Below are 6,785 nucleotides of genomic sequence, written 5' to 3'. Positions count from 1 at the left end.
TCATACAAATAGCTGACTGATACTTGCATAGCATCTACTGTATGACTGCCTTTCACAGAGCAGACTTGCAAACAAGATCTGGCATCTGAACAGGCCTGTGCTAGACTGAAGTTATTCGTGTGTAGTCAGATAAGTAAACAAATAAGGAATTTGGAGACTTCTTAGATGATTGAAATTTTTTTGTCACTTGGTGTCTGCCTTGGATCCATCTAGCATAGTCTTGAAACTAAGCTCTTAGGTTTAAAAGTTTGCTTTTTTATTTCTAGGATATGTTATTGGTGCTTGTAATAAACTAATGGGATTTAAGAAACAGAGAACAGGCTCAAAAGGGGGAAATTGTTCTCCAGTGCAAGGGATGTATCTGAGTGAACAGGTCCTGTACGGGTTGATGCCCCTGCAGAGTTGAGCTGTATAAGCACTGATGGCTTAGCTCTACTCTTCAGTGAAAAATTATTTCCTTGAATTATCCCTTTTAAATTTTTTTAAGCTCCAGAAAAGGTGTGAGCACTTAAATGGGAACAACCACCTTTGCAAGGGTGACATGAGGAGAAACAGGGAAGTGGCAGTATATGGGCTGAGCCAGCTCCTGAGCTTCAGAGCATAGAAAATACTCAAAATATCAGATGTGTAAGTTGAAATTGCCTCAAGGCAGCTTAATCTTATATGGGAGGAATTGGCATCGTGCATAAACCAAGCAGAAATGGGCCTTGGCAGCAGCAGAGGAGCAGCAGTGTCTCCGGGACAAGTTGTTCTGAACAGTTTATCGCTCATGTGAGCTCATGCTTGCTGCATTGCTGACCTGGGGAACACGTCTCGGAGTTTGATCTCATCCTGGTATTGCCCTCAGCAGAGCAATCCTGTGCTTTATTTGGATCTGAGATGGCCTTTCAGGGAAATCCTCGACGGCTGCTTTCTTCCTGGGCTTTGCAGTGGTAGGGAGGGCTGTGGCATCACCCCTGGGGTAGAGGAGGGAGGCATCAGAGGCAGCAATAGAGCTGGAAGGGTGAAAAAACCACCCTTTAATGTGTTTAATGAAAATAATGCTTTCTCAAATATAGATCATCGGTTGCTTTTTTTTTGGTCTCTTTTTTTTCCCCCTCCCCCTCTCCTGATCAGGATGGGGCGAGCAGGTTTTGAAGGGGTCTGCGCATCCTGATGTTCAAGTCAACTTGGGTGGTTTTGTGCCTCAGGACTCATTTCTGCTTTGTGATTGCTTCATGCTGGGACATTGCGGTGGAGTTATTTGGGGGAGAATTAAAAGCTTTTTTTGTTATTGTTTTAGATGGTTGTTGGCACGGAGAAAACCTGTAGCTCTTGCAAAATGTTCAGCATCCCTGAACTTAAACACTATCGTAGCATCAGACCTCACTGGATTTTGGCTTGAGGCTTGCATCCGGAAGTATTAAAATGCTTGTGTTAGGAATGTTACCCTTGATATAAATTTCCATATAAAACCCCTCTACTTGTCATTTCTCCATATATCCCCCCTGTTTGTCTCACCCTTACTTCTTTTTATTGCTGTTTCTGCTTGGCAAACACCACCACAGTGCTAGCCTTTGAGGGAGCTTCTGCATGCCAATGAGGTTTCAAAAATAATTTTTTTAGGCTTCCTATGTGCCCTGTGGGGTTCTTTTCCCCTGTCTATGCCTGATGAAGGAAATATTTGAGCAGAGGGATAGGGCTCTGAGCTGGAGTGATGTGCAGGGTGACTCCATGGACCTCGCCCAGCAGTGGCTGGGCCACAGCTGTGGCTTTTTCCTCTGTTGTGGGGCACCCTGTCCCTGCCTGCTCTCTCCTGGTCCTGCTGTGATGGGTGGGATGGCATTTACACCTTTAAAACCTCCTCAGCTCTGCACTGGCGAAGGGCTGTGTGGTTGTTGGCTCCAACCTCGGTGCTTCAGGGCACGATTTCAACCATGTCTATGGAGACCAATTTTCAACATCAAAACAAACCAGTGTAAGTGGAATTTATATTACCTTTTAAAAACACAAGTCAACAGAGCTTGAGGACTCAGCTTCAAGGAAGCCTCTTGGGTTTGTTCAGGGAATTACTACAAATATTTTACATCCTTTTTGGGACTCGACACAACCTCAGCTAGCATCTGCTGAGGACAGCTGTTGAAATACCCCAAGTTGCATAGCTGATCAGGGGGATTTTTGGTCCTGTGGTGTGAGAAAGCATTCCCCCAACCCCCATCACCAAATATCCTATACTGCTTGAATGCACTGTCTAATTTTCAGAGCCAGGATCATCTTTGTAAATATTTAGGTAGTACTTTTCCCCTCATAAAGCGCAGTGTTTTCAGCTTGGGTGACAATGGTCAAGAACAATCAGAGCAAAAACCTGAATTCCAAGTGCCTGAACGTGTGCAAATTCTAAGCCCAAAGGCAGAGAAATGTTCTGTGGTCCAGAGATGGAAAATATCTCTGCATCAATGTTGCAGCACTGAGAAGATGGAATTCAGATAAAAAAAGGTTGTGGGGGAGGATGTGTAGGAATGCTGCCCGAAACCCATGTATAAAGATGGGTGAGAGTGGGCTGGTGTTGCTTCACCCCCATTTGAATGCTCAGTGTTTAGACTCAGTATCTTGGAAACTCAGTTAACAGATGCTTAAAGCCAGAATTGGGAATTTTTAGAAATATGTTTTATTCCCAAGCTGGTTGGACCTTATGCCACCTCCCACAGTATGGGAAAGTGAAAGACCATAGCGGGCTACTGGAATTAATATTTGAAAGCATCTATGTTGAGGGATTTTGGCCTAGGTGCTAGCATAAACTTGTATCAAGATGAATACTGACTTAACTTAGTTTTGTGATAGGAGAAGGCTGTGCCAACAAGCTGCAAGCTTGGAGAGATGTTTTAATTCTCTTGGTACCTTGCAGGCAGGTGGGTTTAAGTGAGATGTTGGTACTGGCTGGGTCCTTATTTCTTTACATATTGGCAAGGTAGGTATGTATCATACATCTGTAATGTACATGTTTGCATAATCTTTAAGGAGAGCTTAATTTCCATCTTTGAGTGCCATGGTGTGAATATGGTATCTCTCTAGCTTTTCTTTATGCAAATAACCTCTGTGCAAAGTACAAATTAAACCTTCACAAGAATGTCATTGTGCCCTCTTCATTTCTGCCAACTTCAGAAATGGGGGGAAAAGGGTCTTAAACTGAGCAGGGGAATGTATTCCTAAAAAATATTTACTTGTGATAGAACTGGGCTGCTTTCAGCCTGGTGTGATGGAAATTGTAGCAGCCAGCAATGCTTCTACTGTACAGCACTGGAGAAAAATGGTTGAGGGCAGACAGCTTTCTGATTAAAGTGGGAAGCTGAACCCTAGTCCAGTTTGCTCAGAGATGGAGTGGGATCTCAAAATGTGGTGCTCTTGCAAAGGTTTCTCTGTGTTTTGTCTAATATTTCCCATCACTAGTGGTGAAAATGATGCAGGAGTCTGTCTTGCAAGGTGGCATAAGCATTTTTCTGCTTGGTCTGCTCTGTTTTCAGAAAACAGAAGAAACTGTGATACATTAGAAGAAACAGCTGCTTGGTTGTCTGTGAGATTTTAGCACTTTACTGGAGATGTTTGCTGTATAATTTAGGTCTTTTCAGCATACCAGGGCAAAGTTGGAAATCTTCTGACCCCATTAAAGTTTCATTTTACTATTCTGATCCTTGTGATTTGGTTTTTTAGTACAAAATCACCAGCCTTGCAGTGAGCACTCGGCATGTTGCTTCATGTTTTCCACTGCCTACCTACCTTTGCCAGTTTTTACAGTTCTTCTCCCTCATGAAACAGAAGAGCCCTGCTAAATATTGGAGAGTAGTCTTTAGACTGACCTTGGACTGCAAAACTGTCAGAACCTGGTTTGTTATGGGCAGAGAAAGCAGCAAACACAGTTTCAGGCTTTTAATCAGGGTCTGTTCACATGTTTCTAGGCACATAAAAAGTGTGCCTAGAAAAGACATTCCTAGAAACAACATTATTTGCAATGATCTAGTTCCTGTTACCTTCCCCCAGGCAGTGCCTTGAAACTGGGCAAAACTTTATTTTTTTTCTCCCTTGAAGATGATTTTTTTTTTGCAAGCATTTACTGCTCACTAAGTTTGCAATAATGTTCTTGCAGCCACTGCTGAGCAGGGTGTGACAGCTGAGCTGGTCACCAAACCTGCTGGCAGCAGAGTTCATCATGGACTGGCTACAGCAACCATAGTGAAACACTAAAAACACCACCAAAACCGTTACTCATCCAAGTGATGGTTGTGACACAAAATGCTTTGTGTAGGCTGTGTCACTTTTTGGTGTGATTTTCAGTTTTTAGGCATTTGGCATCATAACAGACTGTACTGGTGGTAGAGCTTCTTGCAAGGGTGTGTAACAGCTTTGGAGCTGCTAATAGCAAACTGTGAATGCTTCCCCTGTGCCTGCAGGTGCCAGGGGGGGAGCCTCCGTCTGGGACAGCCAAGTATTTATCGGCTTTTTGGAGGCTTTTGTATGAATTTGTGCAGTTAATTTAGCATTCCCAACATCCTTCCATTGGTAGGAACCATTGGAGGGTGGGACCCAACCTGCGTGCTGTCTTTGAGAAATAGTGGATTTACACAACTGTATAAAGGCTCAGCTTCATTCCCTGCTCCATCCTCAGTTATTCCTGATGCTGGATTTTATTTCTGGAACTGTAGTTTCCTTTGAGTAGTCTGTCATAACTGACTCTTTCATTCTGAAAGGTGGTGGTGAGTTCAGAGGCCTTTGTTGTTCAAATAAAACTGGCATAACTCTCCCACCATGTGCATCGCTTTACTTTTATCCCTGTTGCTTTTATTTGGCATTTTTTGCTCAGTATTTGGAAGAATGTAAAGGCCCTGTTTTCCAGAGGATGCTCATCTTTCCTGAACAACTGGATATCATTATCAAAACTTGTTTTTCATCCTCTTCTATCTGTTGCTTACTTTGGGGCAAGTTCTTTTGATATGTTGCCTGTAAGAACAACTCTGGCATGGTGTTATTGCCAAATTCTTCAAGGAATATGATAAAAAGTTTCGTTTAATTTTTCTGCCATGACATTGTCTTTTTTGCTCATTCCCCTAATGTGTGGGTCACCCCTTGGCCTAGTCCAGGTGCTGGCACATTGCTCCTTTGGCCTGCCTTGTTTGTTTTCACGTGTGACCTTTCAGATGTCAGGAACGTTTCCATTTTCCTCATTTGTATACAACCTCAGCTTCACAGTGGATGACTTACTGATTTTAATAATGCCTTTTACCCTGCTGTTTTGCTCTGTTGGCTTCCCCTCTGCAGCCTTTACTCTGAGCTTCCAAAATCTGTTTGTTTTCCTAGTTTCCATGCCGCCTGCAAGAATTTTGCTCTTTTGACTTCCCACTTGGGTGTTTGTTGTATATATTCTGTATAGGAAACATTCCTGTATGTTGCACACAGATACTCCAGAAACACTCTGAAGTGTAAGAAGAAAATGTGACCCTCAAGAGGAGGTGGTCACAGCTTCAGATGTTTCTGGAGTGGCATTGGCAAGATTTAGACCTTGAGGTGTCTACCATTAATAATTGTGGTTGGAGAGTTTAACAAAAGTGTTGCTTTTGTCAACCCAGCTGTCAGGCTGCTGAATTTGAAAGCCTTTCTGTATGCTTGTTCAGGTGTATGCATGGGGATGGTGTATGCCTTTGCATAGGGAGTTTTTGTAGACCAGAACTGCAAGAGGCTTTAGGGAGTATCTTTGGGGGGGAAAGAATTTTAAAAAAAAAAAAAAAAAAAAAAGTTTCATTAAAGCTATGCTGTAAAGTGCACCAGAGTGTGTGTTTGCAGGGCAGAAACTGCTGAAGTGCTTCAATGAGAGCTGAACCTTTCAACTCACCTGAAGCATGCTAGTGGAAATATTTCCCCTGTTTGAATATATATAGTTATGTAGAAATTCTAAAAATTGTCTATTAAAAGTGTGAAATATTAATTATTCAGGCATATTTTTGGGAAATGCAGACTGCTGTTGCCCCTTCTGGGACTCAAGTTGGCATTTGGATCAGAAAGTGAAATGATCTCTTTCAAATGAGAGCAGAAACAGCATGTGACAGAGTGCGATTGTGTTTACAAACAGAACCTGGAACTCACCTAAGTCCAGTATTTTGATCTGCAGAAAGCATTGCTGTGTCTTTTCTGAGCTACCAGAGAATAAATCAGGGGAAGCCTTTAATACTGTGTTGTCATACTCTTGTGTCACAATGTTTGCAGCTTTTTCTGCTGAGCAAATGTGCACAATAAATAGGAAGAATTAAAAAGTTTGAGATCACGTAGGAAAAGTTACATGGTCAGAGTTCATAATCTTTATCAAAATAAAATCAGACTCTTTTTTTCCCATGCAAAAGTGGCAAAAGCTGCTGTGCTGTCCTTCAAATTTGCTTTGGCAACCAGATGACACCTCCATTTTATTAAAGAACTCTCTTTCCTCCTAATATATACAGAAATCTTTGCAGTATAAACATCTTAACTAGACATCTGCTTTTCCCCAGATATAAAACACAGTTAACTTTTTGCCCTGTTCCTGCTTGCTGGGGCTGATAACTTTTTCTGCTGGCCAGATGAAATAAGATTGGTTTTTGTACCAGATGCAGCACAGTTTGGTTTTGCATTATGCAGGTGTTCCCCCAGCTGGGAAATGTGGAAATGTGCCATTTTGCTGAGATGATGGTGAGGTTTAGAAATGTGAGGGCGTTAAAAATAATTCTCTGTGTTAACAGTGGGCTTTGTCCCTGGTGGGCTCCATATGCACAACAGCTGACTGGGGC

Source organism: Calypte anna, chromosome 3 (genome assembly GCF_003957555.1).
Source record: "Calypte anna isolate BGI_N300 chromosome 3, bCalAnn1_v1.p, whole genome shotgun sequence".
Classification (NCBI taxonomy): domain Eukaryota; kingdom Metazoa; phylum Chordata; class Aves; order Apodiformes; family Trochilidae; genus Calypte; species Calypte anna.
Note: the sequence above shows the minus strand (reverse complement) of the source record.